This window comes from Aegilops tauschii, chromosome 2 (assembly GCF_002575655.3).
Source record: "Aegilops tauschii subsp. strangulata cultivar AL8/78 chromosome 2, Aet v6.0, whole genome shotgun sequence".
Classification (NCBI taxonomy): domain Eukaryota; kingdom Viridiplantae; phylum Streptophyta; class Magnoliopsida; order Poales; family Poaceae; genus Aegilops; species Aegilops tauschii.
In genome coordinates, this window is record NC_053036.3 from 420559314 (window position 1) to 420576414 (window position 17101).

Below are 17101 nucleotides of genomic sequence, written 5' to 3' on the forward strand. Positions count from 1 at the left end.
CATGATTCGATTGATATCCTAGAACACCTCAGAATGTTGGTGATGATCACGACACATTTGTCGAGAGATTTGATGAAGATGTAATCGATCGGCGATGACATCAAGTCAAAGGAATGATGAAGCGAAAGGTTATTGGAACCATGGGTACAACACAAACTCGAAATCAAGCTTGTTGTTCAAGGCGAAAAAATGATAAGACAAGGAAGATCAATGTAAGCTTAGCTCATTGTCGGAAATTGTGCTCCGGGAGGACGGACCAGATAGCACAATTAAAAAATTTAGTACGATAATGATATAGATGATCAGGCTAGGAATGACTTGAAGGATTATTAAACTCGTAAGCAACAAAGATTATTTAGAGTTATTGAATCGGAGAGCGGAATTGATTCACTTATCGGTGTTCTCGGTTGACGACAACCCAGAACCCAGGAAAATTGGAATCGGTGAGAAATAACAATTGATGAAGAACCCATAAGAATTTATGCAGTTCCATGATATTCTTGAGATACCAGAGTGTAATACTCGATGGCAGATCAACGTAAAGGTTGGACAGGTGCAATGATCTGCAGAAGACAAGTACTTCAACTTGTCCGAGAAATGGTATTTAAAAGGAGAACATGGCCAAAACCATGATTGCAAAAGGCCAGATCCCAGATATAATATAAACTTATAACAATGGAATATTTAATTGAAGATAAGCTTTAATGATACGATCTACATCGTGTCCATGGGCATGAACTCAAAGTTCAAGGTCGACTCCCACTTCTCCAATGCATAACCTTTCATTCACTTCTCATTTTCGAAGAAGTTGTAGTGTTGAAATTTTATCTGGCAAAATACCAGAAGAGTATGACTCGTGAAAACTTTCGAGTTCACACATATTAAGGAAGGCATAGGTTCAACCCATCGGGGCATCTTAGAAACATATACCACAACTTTAGAAGTAATTTATACAAGCTCGAAAGTAGAGTATGGTTATCAAAGCAGAGGATACAAATTACCAAAGGCATTATATACCCATGGAAAGGCTCACAAGGTTATTGAATATGAAGGACACTGTCGGATAATAATCCAACAAGGGGTCTTGTGGTCTACAATGGAGCTGATGCGAGTTTCGGTACTCTATCAGAGGGAGAAGGAATGAAGGGGCATCGGATTATAGAAACAACTGACTAATTCAAAGCTCCAATGCAAAAGAATTATGATTTCCAAATCAAGGGATTAGAAGCAAACGCTCTGATTAAGGATGGATAAGTTGATTAAGCTTAGGGGTACAATCAACGACAATTTGATTGGTTGAGATCTAGATCATGTTTAAAAATGACGGGTGAGCCAGAAGGATTAATTCTAGGATCTGGTTGAGGATTGCGAGCATTCGCAACATATTGAGTCAAGGGACTCGAAATGGGAATGACAAGGGATACTATGATTATTGCTAGACATATGGAACACAACCATAATGTGAGCAGACAAGTATTTGCAGAGCAATAGCGGGCAAAGGATTATCGGAAGATCAGATAGTTTTTCCATGTATCTTGTGAATCATATGAACAACGGGGGGAGAACGGATACTCGATAAGTGCGAGGAATTATCCGTAGGGGGTATTCATGTGGCAAGAACTGCAAGGCAGTAGGCACAAAGTATTCTCAGGACAATAGAGAAAATTCCGGGGTATCTTGTAATAACTAAATCAACGGGGAATGACTGTATGCATGGCAAGTGCACGAGGTTATCCATAGGGCATCGATGGAAGGGAATTGCAATAGCGATGGCACAAAGTCTTGAGAGAACATCGGAGGGTAAATCGTTCGATGCACCAAGCAATCATCTGGAGTGAGGGTCTCTCCAGGAGAAAGTAGTTACGAGAACCTAGAGTCGACGTTAGTAAAATCATTTAACCCGAATAGAAGAGAGATCAGAGTCCCAGAGTGTAGGTCGAGGAATAAAAGATCCTAATACCACCCAATGGCGACGTGGGCCCGTAAGCCGCATAGCCATGTTAGTAAAAGTTTTGTAATGACTAGACTCAACTTCGGCCAAGGAGTTTGGAAGGGGGATTCCTACAGGCAGTCCGCTCTGATACCAACTTGTGACGCCCTCGATTCAATCATACACTAATCATACACGCAAATGTGTACGATCAAGATCAAGGACTCACGGGAAGATATCACAACACAACTCTAGACACAAATTAAAATAATACAAGCTTTATATTACAAGGCAGGGGCCTCGAGGGCTCGAATACACAAGAGTCAGCGGAAGCAACAATATCTGAGTACAGACATGAGTTAGACAAGTTTGCCTTAAGAAGGCCTGCACAAAAGCATCTACGATCGAAAAGGCAAGGCCTCCTACCTGGGAGCCTCCTAACTACTCCTGGTCATCAGCGGTCTCCACGTAGTAGCAGGCATTGGCGGTGGCATCTTCCTCTTACGTTCACCTTGATGGGGTTGCACGACAGAGTCGTATCGGAAGTGGTTAAGGCGGAATCACCCTCGATGACCACGACCGAATAGCTACACTACAGGGTTAACATCAGAAGTGCTGATGAGGTCTCACCCTCGGCACTCGATAGTAATCCAGTAGTGTCGAGCAACTAAGGGGAAAGTGATGTGCGGTGCCGGGGCCTGGTCTTCGATCCCGTTGATCGTGTCTTCGATGATGAAGCAGGGGCAACAAGGACAAGGTGGGGGTCACTGATGGATCACTAACCAACCTATACCAAGCAGTTAAGGATAAGCAGGTAAGGTACAACAGCAGATACAAAAGCAGGCTATGCATCAGAATTGGAGCAAACAATTACAGTAGCAAAATCTAATGCAAGCATGAGAGAATGGCATGGGCGATAGCGGGATGATCAAAGGGGGGCTTGCCTGGAAGCTCTGCTGTAAAGGAAGAAGATTCATCGGTGACGTAGTCGATCACAGGGGCAGCATCGGTCTCGGGGTCTACCGGAGAGAAGAGGGGGAAGAAACAATAAATATAAAGCAAACAAAGCATCATAAATCATAACATGGCAATACGTTGTGCCGGGTGTGACCTAACGTATGGCTACACGATAAAGGTGAAGGGGGAATTCAACTGGGAATGTTTTCCCGGGTCCGGACCTGTGTCAGACAGATGACCGGAGGGGGAAAGTTCCATGTTCAGCATGCTAGGGGCATGTGACAGATAAACAGACTGTGTATTCGGATTCGTCTCGTTTTATGAGCAACTTTCATATAGAAAACATTTTCATTCGAGTTACGGATTATTTTCTACAAATTTCTAAAGATTTAAACATTTATGAAATTATTTAATTTTAACAGAAATGGAAATATGACGTCAGCATGACGTGTTGATGATGTCAGCAGTCAACAAAGCGGCTGACCAGGTCAAACCTGACCAGTGGGTCCCACATGTCATACTCAAAGGGACTAACAGTAATTTATTTTGATTAAACATAGTTAATTAGCAGTAGGGCCCCATATGTTAGTGACTGTTTAGGTTAACTAATTAATTTTATATGAATAAAACGTTGATTAAGGGAGTGGAGCCTGCATGTCAGTGACTGGTCAAACCTAGTCGTCGGGTTGACTGGGTCAACCGGGCAAGCGAGACCCATTGGGCCCACTGGCCAGTGGCCCAGGCGGTGCCACGTCGCTGCCAGGTCAGCGCAAGCGACGGAGTGACGCCGGCGAGCCTACCCGCGGCGGTGTGTCGCCGGAGTTGGCCGGAAAACGCGTACGAGGCACGGAAAGGGGGTTGCGGCTAGGCGCGTTCGGACGGCCACTCGACCGCGCGTCGAGTGATGGTGGTGGCATCGCCGGACCTGGCCGGAAACGTTGCCGGCGATGAGGTCCGTGGCGGAGCGGCTACGGTCGGCGGCGGAAAGGTGCGACGGCGCGCTACAGAGAAAAAGGAAATGATGGGGAGGACCTGCACGGACCGGCGAGTCAAACGGGCGCGACCCCGTGACCAAAAGGTCACCGAAAGGACGCCGGCGACGAGCTCGCGCGGCGTCGTATTCGGCCACGGTGGGAGAGACGGCTAGGGAGCGCGCAAGGGCAGACGGAGAAAGCGACAAGGAAGGTGGTGGCTCACCGCGCAACTACGGAAAGCCCTTGACAACTTAGGAGCAGAAGCGCGCGCCGTAGAGTCGCCGGAGTTGCTGCAACCGCCGGAGATGGGGACGAAGGGGTTCGGAGCTGCGGTGCCTCCCAGCTCCAACGGAGGGCACCGAATGGCGTAGCGGTCCATGGCGGAGCGCTACTACATATCGGCGAGGCGAGGCAGTGGCGGTGTCCGCGGTGGCGATGCAGCACGGCGACGACGGCGTTTGCTGTTGAAGGAGAGCGAGCTAGAGGAGAGGGGAGAATGGACGAGGAGGTCCAGGGGGAGTGGATGAGGGGGATCTAGGGGCAAGGGGAGCCCGAGGTGTCGCCCTTATCCCCTCGGGGCGGCGCCGGTGAGGCGGTCGGGCGGGAACGGCGTGAGTAGCGTCCTGGGTCCGAGGAACAGGGAGGGAAGGTGTCCGGTGTGGGGGGCTGGATGGGTCGGCTCTGGTGGGCTAGGCCCAGGGGCAGGGGCTTCTCTCTCTCTCTGTGTGTGTGTGTGTGTGTGTGTGTTTTTCCTTTTTCTTTTAAAGCTTTTCTGTTTTCTTTTTAAAACCAAAAGCAAAATAATTTTATAAAATACAAAGCTTAAACTTAAATTATTATTATTATTTAGACTACCGCCTCAATTAGTTTGGTAGATAAATAAATTAGTTTAGCATTTTTATGAATTAAAAACATTTAAAATAATGTTTTAACCACTGTTTTAGTTATCTTAGGCCATTTAAACACCCTGAAAAATTGTTGGTTCACCACCAATATTACCAGAAGAAAACTTTCCACATGATAAACATTTTAGTCTTCATGTTTGAGAAGTTTTGAATTTTGACTATAATTTGGATTTGAAGTTGAATTGTGTTTGAATGCAAATGGGGATTAGCAACAGTAAGAGTGATGACATGGCACCATCAACAGGGGATTACTGTGGCATGATTCTCTGGGTGTTACATATATGCTTCTCACAAACTAGAGCTTCTCGCAACAAGCATGATGGTTTCGGTAGGAAACGTCTCACCTTTGGGGACGAAATGATATCCATTGCCTCTTATTGCTTTCAAAAAATTTCTCGTGTCAACATAGAACAACAGGAGTGTTGTGTCAATTTTTGTGATTTCTCGGGGTTCGTTTGGACATTTTTATGCATTAACTGACTTTTCAATGCATTTATGTGCATAATTCAAATTTGAACTGCATGCACATGCTCCAATGCATATAAATTGGTTGAAAAATCAAATCTGTGTCCTTGGGTGCATGCTTAGGTCCCATGCAAGAAATGGTAATGAATTTCAAACACCAGGGCACCGTTGATTGCCGGGAAAACGTTGAGATACATGGTTTTTAAATTCTAGTAAATCCAAAACTCTTCTGAAATTCATGAAACTTGGCATGCTATCATGAAGCGGCATCAACATGTCGTGGTAAATTTTTTGTCCCATTTGGCGCGGGTTTGGGTATTTGCTTCTCACAACAAGCATGATGGTTTCGGTAGGGAACGTCCCACCTTTGTGGACGAAACGATATCCATTGCCTCTTATTGCTTTCAAAAAATTTCTCGTGTCAACATAGAACAACAGGAGTGTTGTGTCGATTTTTGTGATTTTTGGGGTTCGTTTGGACATTTTTATGCATTAACTGAGTTTTCAATGCATTTATGTGCATAATTCAAATTTCAACTACATGCACATGCTCAAGTGCATATAAATTGGTTGAAAAATCAAATCTGTGTCCTTGGGTGCATGCTTAGATCCCATGCAAGAAATGGGAATGAATTTCAAACACCAGAGCACCGTTGATTGCCGGGAAAACATTGAGATACTTTATTTTTAAGTTCTAGTAAATCCAAAACTCGTTTGAAATTCATGAAACTTGGCGTGCTATCATGGAATGGCACCCGACATGCTGTGGTATTCTTCGTGTCCATTTTGAGAGAAGGCGCACTCGAATAATGACAGCCAACAAAGGCATTTTGAAAAAATAGCTGCCACTTTAATATCTCAAACGTTTGTATAATTCAAACCGTGTGCGTTCTGTTAACCATTCACGTGACACCATGTGTCTTGGTTTTAATGGCTATAGGAGGTGCCGTGCGGACAGCTGCTTGACCTTGACTGAACGGGATGCGTGCGAGCGCAGTCCGGTGCGCAGGCTGACCGAGAGGCGTGCAAGCTGTCCTCCAATGCGCAGGCTCACCGGGAAGCATGCGAGTTGTACGCTGCGCAGGCTCACTGGGAAGCGAGCCCTTTGACTTCCATGGCCGCCCGCCTTGCTCGCATCCTCTCCATTAATGGTGCCCAAGCCACGGTTTAATTCGGTTTCTAAATATAAAACACTCATCACAAACATTTTAGTTAGAACTCACGTGTACTTGTTCTCGAATTAACCTCCGGGCCTTTTTGCCGCGTATCACACACATCTTGTTAAGTTGAAGCGTTTATGTTCTCTTCCCAAATCGAAAACAGTTCATTCGACTGAACCGTATGCCGTATATCACACACACCTTGATCTGGCTGACCGTTTCTGTTGCTTTCCCTAATAGAAAACAGTTCATCGGAGCGAACCGTATGCCGTATATTGCACACGCATTGATATGGCTGCCCGTTTCTGTTGTTATGTCTAATCACAAACAGTTCCTCTGGATCAACCGTATGCCCTGCTTCGCACACGCAACTAAAATCTCAACCGTGTTTGATGCATCCGTCATCGCAAACGGTTTGCACCTTTTTTGACGGGTTTTTTACACCACTGTTTGCGATTATGGCATCGCACACAGTTTCGTCGAAGGGTCTATGATCGTAGTGTCGCGTTAGCAGCATCCTGCAGTAGTGAACATGTATATCAAATATACCTTTGTTCACTTTGCCATCCTTCTTATCCGCCAAGTATCTAGGGCAGTTCCACCTCCAGTGACCATTTCCTTTGCACTAGAAGCACTCAGTTTCAGGCTAAGGTCTAGCTTTGGGTTTCTTCATGGGAGTGGGAACTTGCTTGCCATTCTTCTTGAAGTTCCCTTTCTTTCCCTTGCCCTTTTTCTTGAAACTAGTGGTCTTGTTAATCATCAACACTTGATGCTCTTTCTTGATTTCTACCTTCGCCGATGTCAGCATCGTGAAGAGCTCGGGAATCATTTTCGTCATCCCTTGCAAATTATAGTTCATCACAAAGTTCTAGTACCTTCGCGATAGTGACTAGAGAATTCTGTCAATCACTATCTTTTCTGGAAGATTAACTCCCACTTGATTCAAGCGATTGTAGTACCCAGACATTCTGAGTACATGCTCACTGGCTGAGCTATTCTCCTCCATCTTGTAGGCAAAGTACTTGTCAGAGGTCTCATACCTCTCGACACGGGCATGAGTCTGAAATACCAATTTCAACTCTTGGAACATCTCATATGCTCCATGGAGTTTCAAAACATTTTTGAAGTGTCGGTTCTAAGCCGTAAAGCATGGTGCACTAAACTATCAAGTAGTCATCATACCGAGCTTGCAAAACGTTCATAATGTCTGCATCTGCTCCTGCAACAGGTTCGTCACCTAGCGGTGCATCAAGGACATAATTCTTCTATGCAGCAATGAGGATAATCCTCAGATCATGGACCCAGTCCGCATCATTGCTACTATCATCTTTCAACTTAGTTTTCTCTAGGAACATATCAAAAATAAAAGAGGAGAGTTATACGCGAGCTATTCATCTACAACATAGATATGCAAATATATCAGCACTATGTTCATGATAAATTAAGTTCAATTAGTCAAATTACTTAAGAAATCCCACTTAGATAGACATCCCTCAAGTCATCTAAGTGATACGTGATCCAAATCAACTAAACCATGTCCGATCATCACGTGAGATGGAGTAGTCATCAATGGTGAACATCTCTATGTTGATCATATCTACTATGTGATTCACGTTCGACCTTTCGTTCTCCAGTGTTCCGAGGCCATGTATGTACATGCCAGGCTCGTCAAGTTTAACCCGAGTATTCCGCATGTGCAAAACTGTCTTGCACCCGTTGTATGTGAACGTAGAGTCTATTACACTCGATCATCACGTGGTGTCTCAAAACGAAGAACAGTAGCAACGGCGCATACTCAGGGAGAACACTTCTACCTTTAAATTGAATTAAGGTATTATCTTATAATGCTACCGCCGTACTAAGCAAAATAAGATGCATAAAAGATAAACATCACATGCAATCAAAATATGTGACTTGATATGGCCATCATCATCTTGTGCCTTTGATCTCCATCTCCAAAGCATCGTCGTGATCTCCATCGTCACCGGCTCGATACCTTGATCTCCATCGTAGCATCGTGGTCGTCTCGCCAACTATTGCTTCTACAACTATCGCTAACGCATAGTGATAAAGTAAAGCAGTTACATGGCGTTTGCATTTCATACAATAAAGCGACAACCATAAGGCTCTTTCCAGTTGTCGATAACTTTTACAAAGCATGATTATCTCATACATTAACGTATATCACATCATGTCTTGACCATATCACATCACAACATGCCGTGCAAAAACAAGTTAGACGTCCTCTACTTTGTTGTTGTAAGTTTTACGTGGCTGCTACGGGCTTATAGTAAGAACCGTTCTTACCTACGCATCAAAACCACAATGGTGATCTATCAAGTTTGCTGTTTTAACCTTCAACAAGGACATGCCGCAGTTAAATTCGATTCAACTAAATTTGGAGAAACACACACCTGCCAGCCACCTTTATGCAAAACTAGTTGCATGTCTGTCGGTGGAACCGGTCTCATGAATGTGGTCATGTAAGGTTGGTCCTGGCCGCTTCATCCAACAATACTGCCGAATCAAATTAAGACATTGGTGGTAAGCAGTATGACGATCACCGCCCACAACTCTTTGTGTTCTACTCGTGCATATCATCTACGCATAGACCTAGCTCGGATGCCACTGTTGGGGAACGTAGCATGCAATTTCAAAAAATTTCCTACGCTCACGCAGATCTATCTAGGAGATGCATAGCAATGAGAGGAGAGTGTGTCCACGTACCCTCGTAGACCGAAAGCGGAAGAGTTTGACAACGCGGTTGATGTAGTCGAACTTCTTCTCATTCCGACCGATCAAGCACCAAACGTACGACACCTCCGAGTTCTACACATGTTCAGCTCGATGACGTCCCTCGAACTCTTGATCTAGCTAAGTGTCGATGGAGAGTTCCATCAGCACGACGGCGTGGTGATGGTGATGGTGAAGTGATCCACGCAGGGCTTCGCCTAAGCACTACGTGGATATGACCAGAGGCGTAAACTGTGGAGGGGGGCGCCGCACATGCCTAACAATGTTTGTTGTGTGTTCTAGCGGTGCCCCCTCATATATATAGGTTGGAGGGGAGGAGAGGCAGCCAGGGGGCGCCCCAAGTAGGTGGAATCCTACTTGGGCACCTCCTAATTCGGCCTCCCCCCTTTCCTATTCCTATTCGGAGTAGGAAGGGGAGAGGGGGGAGGGGGAATCCTATTCCCTTTTTCCTATCCTCCTTCCCCTTTCCTTATCCAATTTTGCCAGCCCATATGGGGGGAGGTGTAGGGTAACGTAACAGAAAACAAAAAAATTCCGACTTACGCACCAGCCCAGGACCACTATGTAGACTGCATACAAGGTTTGATCTTTTTCGTTACCGACTCATAACGCAGCGGGAAGTAGAGTCGATGACGATCGGCGGTGCAGATCCCCGCAGCTAGGATTTACAACCTCCCAACCGCGAGGATGTATACCCTCGTCTGCCCCTCAGACAGCCCTCCGGGAGGTGGTCGAACAGTCCCCCAGACGGTGTCGCGGACAGTCCTTCGGGAGGACCTTCGAAACTCGGACGGTCACTCAGACAGCCCTTCGGGAGGACCTTTGAAACTCGGACAGTCACACGGACAGCCCTTCGGGAGGCACTCTCGAACTAAGACCGAAACTACGATCTCTCTACAGAGTTGCACACATACGGTGTCATCTATCCGGCAGGGCTTCGCCGTCCAGAACTAGTTCCCACCGGAACCCAGATAGCCTTTCGGCTCTACGAAACTATTTCGTGGGGAGGGAGAGAGAAGACAGATCATTGCAGTGGCATTTGTATGTGAGAAAGAGTGAGTGTGGAGAGTGCCTCTCCACCTCTATTTATAGGAAAACCCAAGGGGTAGGGGGCACATGAAAAACCCCAAAATTCCAGAAAGTTTCCAGAATGACTCTGGCACCCTCCAAGAATTATCAGGCATGTGCCGAAACCAATTTGACTTAATAGCATATCCCGAAACAACTTTTCGGTTTCACCGAAACTCATCCGATGACCTCTCTCTGCGGAACTTTTCTGCTGTCCAAAACTTTTTCGGTGATTTTCTCTCAGACTCCCTATCTAGTATTCAACAGATAGATGACCCTTAAGCGTGTCACCCTATAGGTTCGGTGAAGTATAGACATGACCCAGAACCCCTTCCGATCAATGATCAACATCGGAGCCGTGGACACCCATATTGACCCCTATACCCACACCAATAAATATTCGAGTGAACTCCAGTTGCAGTGAGCTATTCATGTTGCTTTGTGATATGTCACAAACACCCGAGGTGAGATTTATTGCATCCCCGTGGACGAACAATTTGTCCACCATGCAAGTTACCTCGTTACCGGTTTTGTTCTCTTTTCTCGTTTCCGTGTTCGGCATCCTAGTGATCAAATCACAAGGTGTCTGGCTAGACGATTATGGATACCGTAACACCGAGAGGGCCCAAGAATATATCTCCATCGTCGGAGGAGCAAATCCCAATCTTGAGCTATCAAGTTACTTGACGTACTTTTCCATGAACCCGTAAGCCGCCGTAATAGCCACCCATTTACGGATGACGTTTAACATACCCCAAAGTTCATGAAGCAAGTATGAAGAAACTCGATACTCTCATGGTCTAAGGAATCATGCAAACGTTAACCATCTCTGTGTTATGTACCATTAACTTGTGACGAATGAATCTCATAGCATAACTTCAATCCGGGTCGATTCAACACAAATGTTCTCTTAACATTGTGCCCTCAAAGTTGATGGCATAGACATGCCCATGATCAGGAAAACAGAACCATCATGGAACACTTGAGCTAGTCTTAGAGGACAAACTAGGAATACTTCTTACCGTTTATTATTCCACACGTGCATATGAGTCTCCCTCCGAGCCTCGTGGATATTGTAGACTCGAGAATCATTGCAGTTATAGCATGGAACATAAACATAATTATGAACTTGGAGATAAATAATATCATTTATTATTGCCTCTGGGGCATATCTCCTACAGACTCCCACTTGCACTAGAGTCAGTAATCTAGTTAATGCTAATGCACTTTACACCTATGGCATACCGGTGTAAAAAATGCTTCGCATGTGGTATAGCCTGATGTCCATCGGATCTGACAACTTCAACTCCATGTGTATCTCTCCATATCCTCGCGTTTTCACGCTTTCACAAAATTCATATTTTGTCCGGACTTGGCTTTGTATATATGTGAATCATTGGTCGAAACCTGATTCCTCAGACTGAGTTATGGAGCAACTATCTGCAATAGTGTCCCATTGACCAAAGCCTTCTTGGAACCATACTAAGTTCATTAATGAACTATATGATTCAATATCTTTGTCTTTGTCACTTCTAAAGCGGTGAAATACTTCGCCTCTGTTATAGAATTCGCCACAGTAACTTGTTTGGAATAATTTCCAACTAACTGCGCCACCATATTGTGTGTTTCACAAAACCCTCAATTTAAATCAAAAATCGCATGGAGAAATGATGAAGACTGTATTGATGTAACCTTTTACAATGAACTCTTCATGATCTCCACTTGCGAGAAAACATGTCATCAGTGCTACTTTAGTACTCAATGATCTTTTTTCACTGTTGTCCCATGATCAGTACTTTTGATCACTTTGGTATCTATACTCGCAACAGCTTGGGAGTATTGGACATATCTGGTTGTTTTACATACCATGGAATACATGATTAATCCAAACACAGGAGTGTGTGGAATCTCCATCATGTATTTTGCTCATCGGTGTTTTGGGACACCGATTCTTGCAAAAACTCTTTCCATGTGACTTCGGCAAGAATCACTCCTTGTCGTTCTTAGTGCTAAACGGTTTTAGCATCTTGTCAATATGTATTTTTGCTCAGCCCTATTAGGTAAATCTATCTCCATAGATCATTATGCCTAATATCAAGGCTGTTTAGCTCAAGCACTTCATCGAAAAACTATTTTCAAATGAAGTCCTAATTCGTGTCAAGAAATTTATTTCCAATTAACAATGTGTCAAGCACACAAGATTTTCAAAAATATTATTATGCTCCCACTTAATTTCTTGAAACCACAAGCATCTTCGTTACCCATTGATGAAGTCAAACCTCTTTGACCATTCCATCAAAAACAAAGATTCCAACTCCATTTTGCTCTCTTTTGTCCATTGCTGGAACTCTGAAGTTTGCATACTTCCTAGCATACTCTGGACTGACAAAATACTTTGGATTGTATCACATACAAGTCCTAGGTTGTATTTCCATTTCATGGAAATTCTTTTGTCATCCATGTTTCATATCTCATGTTTGAAATATGTATCAATTGCTAGTTTAACCCGAACCAAATTTAAGCATTGCTATGGGGAGACAATCTCATTGTAGTCAACTCCTTGAACTTGTTCTTGCAACAAGCAGAGCTCAATGGATAAAACATTTTTATCCGTATCAGTTTTTAGTCCCATTACAATCCGTTAGACTCCAAGTCTTTCGGAGGGTTTATCAAGATTTAAATCTTGAATCATTTATGGAAACTAGCTCGGATTATATTCGCATTTAGCCAATTCCGGAGTCAAGGCCCATCAACGCTTCCTTGTGTATCATAGGTATACTGTTGTCTAACAACAATATCTCATTTGCGCACTTGAGAGGTTTGCACGAGCTTTGCCTACGTTGTTCAGCTGCAAGTTCGACCGAAGTCCATACATCTCATGTAGAGGCTTCCGTATCAGTCGCTGTAGGAAACTCTGGAATCACTTCCAAGGTTCCCTTCCACTTATCTTGTCGAGTTGCACTGTCCCCCCACTTACCCTTTTGCAAGAACTATTCTCTTTAAAAGCATACCATTTTGTCGCAAAAATCCTTTGCCTCGGTATAGTGGTGGGGGAATAGCCAATGACTTGGGATAACTTACAAAGTAGCACTTGTCTGATTTGGAATAGGTTTGTAACCTTTTACACAAGACCCATATTCCAAATGTTAAGAAAAGATATAACATGGTTGGGCGTACCATACCATGCCGTCATTTCAACAGACCTGATGGAGCTCTTTTCAATGTAAAAGACATAGTCTCTAAAGCATTACTCTTTAAAAGTGATAATGTCAAATTTATTTATGTCATTTTTGATCTTACCATGTCATAAATGGTTTGATTACATCTTCACAGACATTCCACTCATAGTGGTGTTCCGGGAGGTGTAAGTTATGAAACTGTTTTCACAACTCATCAGACATTCGCTAAACTGGTAACTCAGATATTCCTTTCTGCAATCAAATTGTAGAAACATAATTTCCTTGTTACAATAACTTCTACTTCATTTTTGAAAACCTTTCGAATGATTTCAAAAGATCCAGACTTACGTCTTATCAAGCAAATATCCATATATCTACTTGATTCATTTCTGAAGATAGATTAATCCACTACTTGCAACAACATTTATTGAACTACACACATCAAAATGTATGATCACCAACAAGTTTGTTGCTCGTTCCTTATGGCCTGTGAACGGTATTTCAGTCACTTCACTTTTCGGAGGAAAGTTGCAAGTGTCAGATGATTAAAAATCAAACGACTTCAAAAACTATCATAATGGAATTTTTTCATGCAGGTTTCTCCAATGTGACCAAATGTAGTGCCACATATGTGTGGTATTCTCATAGTCTTGCGACATTTAGCGTCAGTGTTATGGATGTATCATTTTACCATCAATATTCATAACATACATCCCATCTTGGATGGAAGCATGCATGGCCCTTCATGTTATTCATAATACTGAAAAACAATTGTTCTTTTATGAACAACCCTTTTGCAATAAACATTGTGCAATGGGCTAGAGTGTAAGAAATTCTAAAATGAATTATGAAAGTAAACACAGAGGTAATATATTAATATCATTATTCATAACATACATCTCATTCATAATGAAAGTATGGCCCTTACGTTTATTCATAATACTGAACATCAAAAGTTCTCTTATGAAAAACCTTCTTGCAAGATACCTTATGCAAAGGGCTAGAGTGTGAGAAACTCTACAATGAATTATGAAACAAAGGTAATACACCGATGGAAGGTATAGTAACTTTTACTATGTTCCCAACACGTATTAAAACCTCATTCCTGGCTAGTCTTTTTAGGCGGTAGTAGTTCTTGCATGGATCCGCAACAGAATGCAATCGAGCGGGTATCTTTGTGATCAACTCACAATACCCAAGAATTAGTGATTAACAATTTTAATCATAATTCCCAAGAACTATATCTTTGACCAGCCTTCTATACATCAAAAACTTGTATGACATTCATACATGAGCTGGATATTCCAGTCATCTTTCTTTCTGCCTTTATACTTCTAATAGTTTAACTTTTAGTATTTCTCCTACTCTCAGAAGAAGCACCCAACTTAAGAGTGGCTTTTAGCCCTGGGCATCCTAGGGGTGAAGGTCGCACTAACACCCTTTTGGATAATCCCTTTCTCTTTAAGTGGTCGTTTTATTCACCATCAGCACATGACAGGCGTTCTTCTGGATCCCTCTCCTAACAGTCAAATGCCCAGTAAACACTTTACTAATCCTTTGCAAACAAACATTGCTTTGTTTGTATCTGAAAATGATTTTCAGTTCCATGAATATCACATAACTATCCCAAACTTTCGAAGTTTGGGTCTCATGGAAGCAAACATTGTGCACTTGAGGTAACAGAATTCTAGCTTTCGGATCGAAGGACGAGAGTCACATCATCCATAGCATTTGCGGGAGGATAACGAAAGCATGCGATAGGACAAAGTCCTTCTCGACACTCTTGAGGACAATCCTCACATTTCGTTACCAACCATAAAGTTTTAACCAGATATTTAACAGCTTATTCAATTTTAACAAGAAAGGTGGAAACGCGAGCCATTATTCTACAACTATTTTGCAAGAAACACTTAGACAGTGTTCATAATTAATTGCGCTGAGAATTAAACATGTTAATTCAACAGTGCGCTCCCACTCAAGTCAATATCTCTCATAATTGATTTAGAGTGATTCAAGATCCATATTTCTATTCGATGCCATTGACGGGTTCATCACTGATGACACAGATTTCAATCGGTAGGCCAACTTGCCGATCACATCTCTATGTGATTCTTGTTCATCTTTTGATGGGCGTGTTCTGAGCTCGGGACTCTCCTGCCTGAACGTCAAAGACAACCAAGTGATCTTGCTGCGAGGTCTGACCTCACCCGCCTCATTCCTCTCGATTCGTTCGTGCTCATGTGTACATGGCGCACCCCGAAAAGATACGAATTTCAGACGGTGCTACACTTGGGTGAACACTAACTACTTTGATATTTTAAGTGAGAGATCACCCTAATAAAAAGCGACTACCGCGCAATCAAGAAGGGTGCATCATAAGGGATAAACATCTCAGGCAATTCATAATAGCATGATATGGTATAGCCCTTTCTGACGGAGAAGTATTTCATTTCTTCGTCTCCGGCATTTGCGTCGGTGTTCACCTTCGTGAAGATTGCCACCACCTTGTCGATGCATCAGATAGTATTGCTATCTCTATAGCTAATAAAATAAGTGCATTACTTAAGGTTGACACACAGGTCATTAAAGTGACAATCATATGGCTCCAGCCATCATGTCGAATCATGACACACAGGTCATGTTAATCAATTTACATCATATAGTCATTTCATACATAATCAAATTATTATGAGCACTGCTATACCACATGACATGCACATGCAAAACCCTCCTGCAAAACCAAGTTAGACGCCTCTAATCGATTCATGCAAAAACTTGTTTTTCGTGGCTACTAAGGTTTCGAAACAAACCGAAGCTACCAACGTCCATCATCAAGTATGATAATTGAAGTCGCTAGATTAACTTTGCGGGGTGTATGAAACACGAGATAATAAAATCTCGAGCCCCATACTAAAATTCGTCATACGCATTGTTGGAAATATGCCCTAGAGGCAATAATAAATAGGTTATTATTATATTTCCTTGTTCATGATAATCGTTTATTATCGATGCTAGAATTGTATTGATAGGAAACTCAGATGCATGTGTGGATACATAGACAACACCATGTCCCTAGTAAGCCTCTAGGAGACTAGCTCGTTGATCAATAGATGGTTACGGTTTCCTGACCATGGACATTGGATGTCGTTGATAACGGGATCACATCATTAGGAGAATGATGTGATGGACAAGACCCAATCCTAAGCCTAGCACAAGATCGTGTAGTTCGTTTGCTCAGAGCTTTTCTAATGTCAAGTATCACTTCCTTAGACCATGAGATTGTGCAACTCCCAGATACCGTAGGAATGCTTTGGGTGTACCAAACATCACAACGTAACTGGGTGACTATAAAGGTGCACTACAGGTATCTCCGAAAGTGTCTGTTGGGTTGGCACGAATCGAGACTGGGATTTGTTACTCCGTGTAAACGGAGAGGTATCTCTGGGCCCACTCAGTAGGACATCATCATAATGTGCACAATGTGACCAAGGAGTTGATCACGGGATGATGTGAGTTACGGAACGAGTAAAGAGACTTGCCGGTAACGAGATTGAACAAGGTATAGGGATACCGACGATTGAATCTCGGGCAAGTAACATACCGATAGACAAAGGGAATTGAATACGGGATTGATTGAATCCCCGACATCGTGGTTCATCCGATGAGATCATCGTGGAACATGTGGGAGCCAACATGGGTATCCAGATCC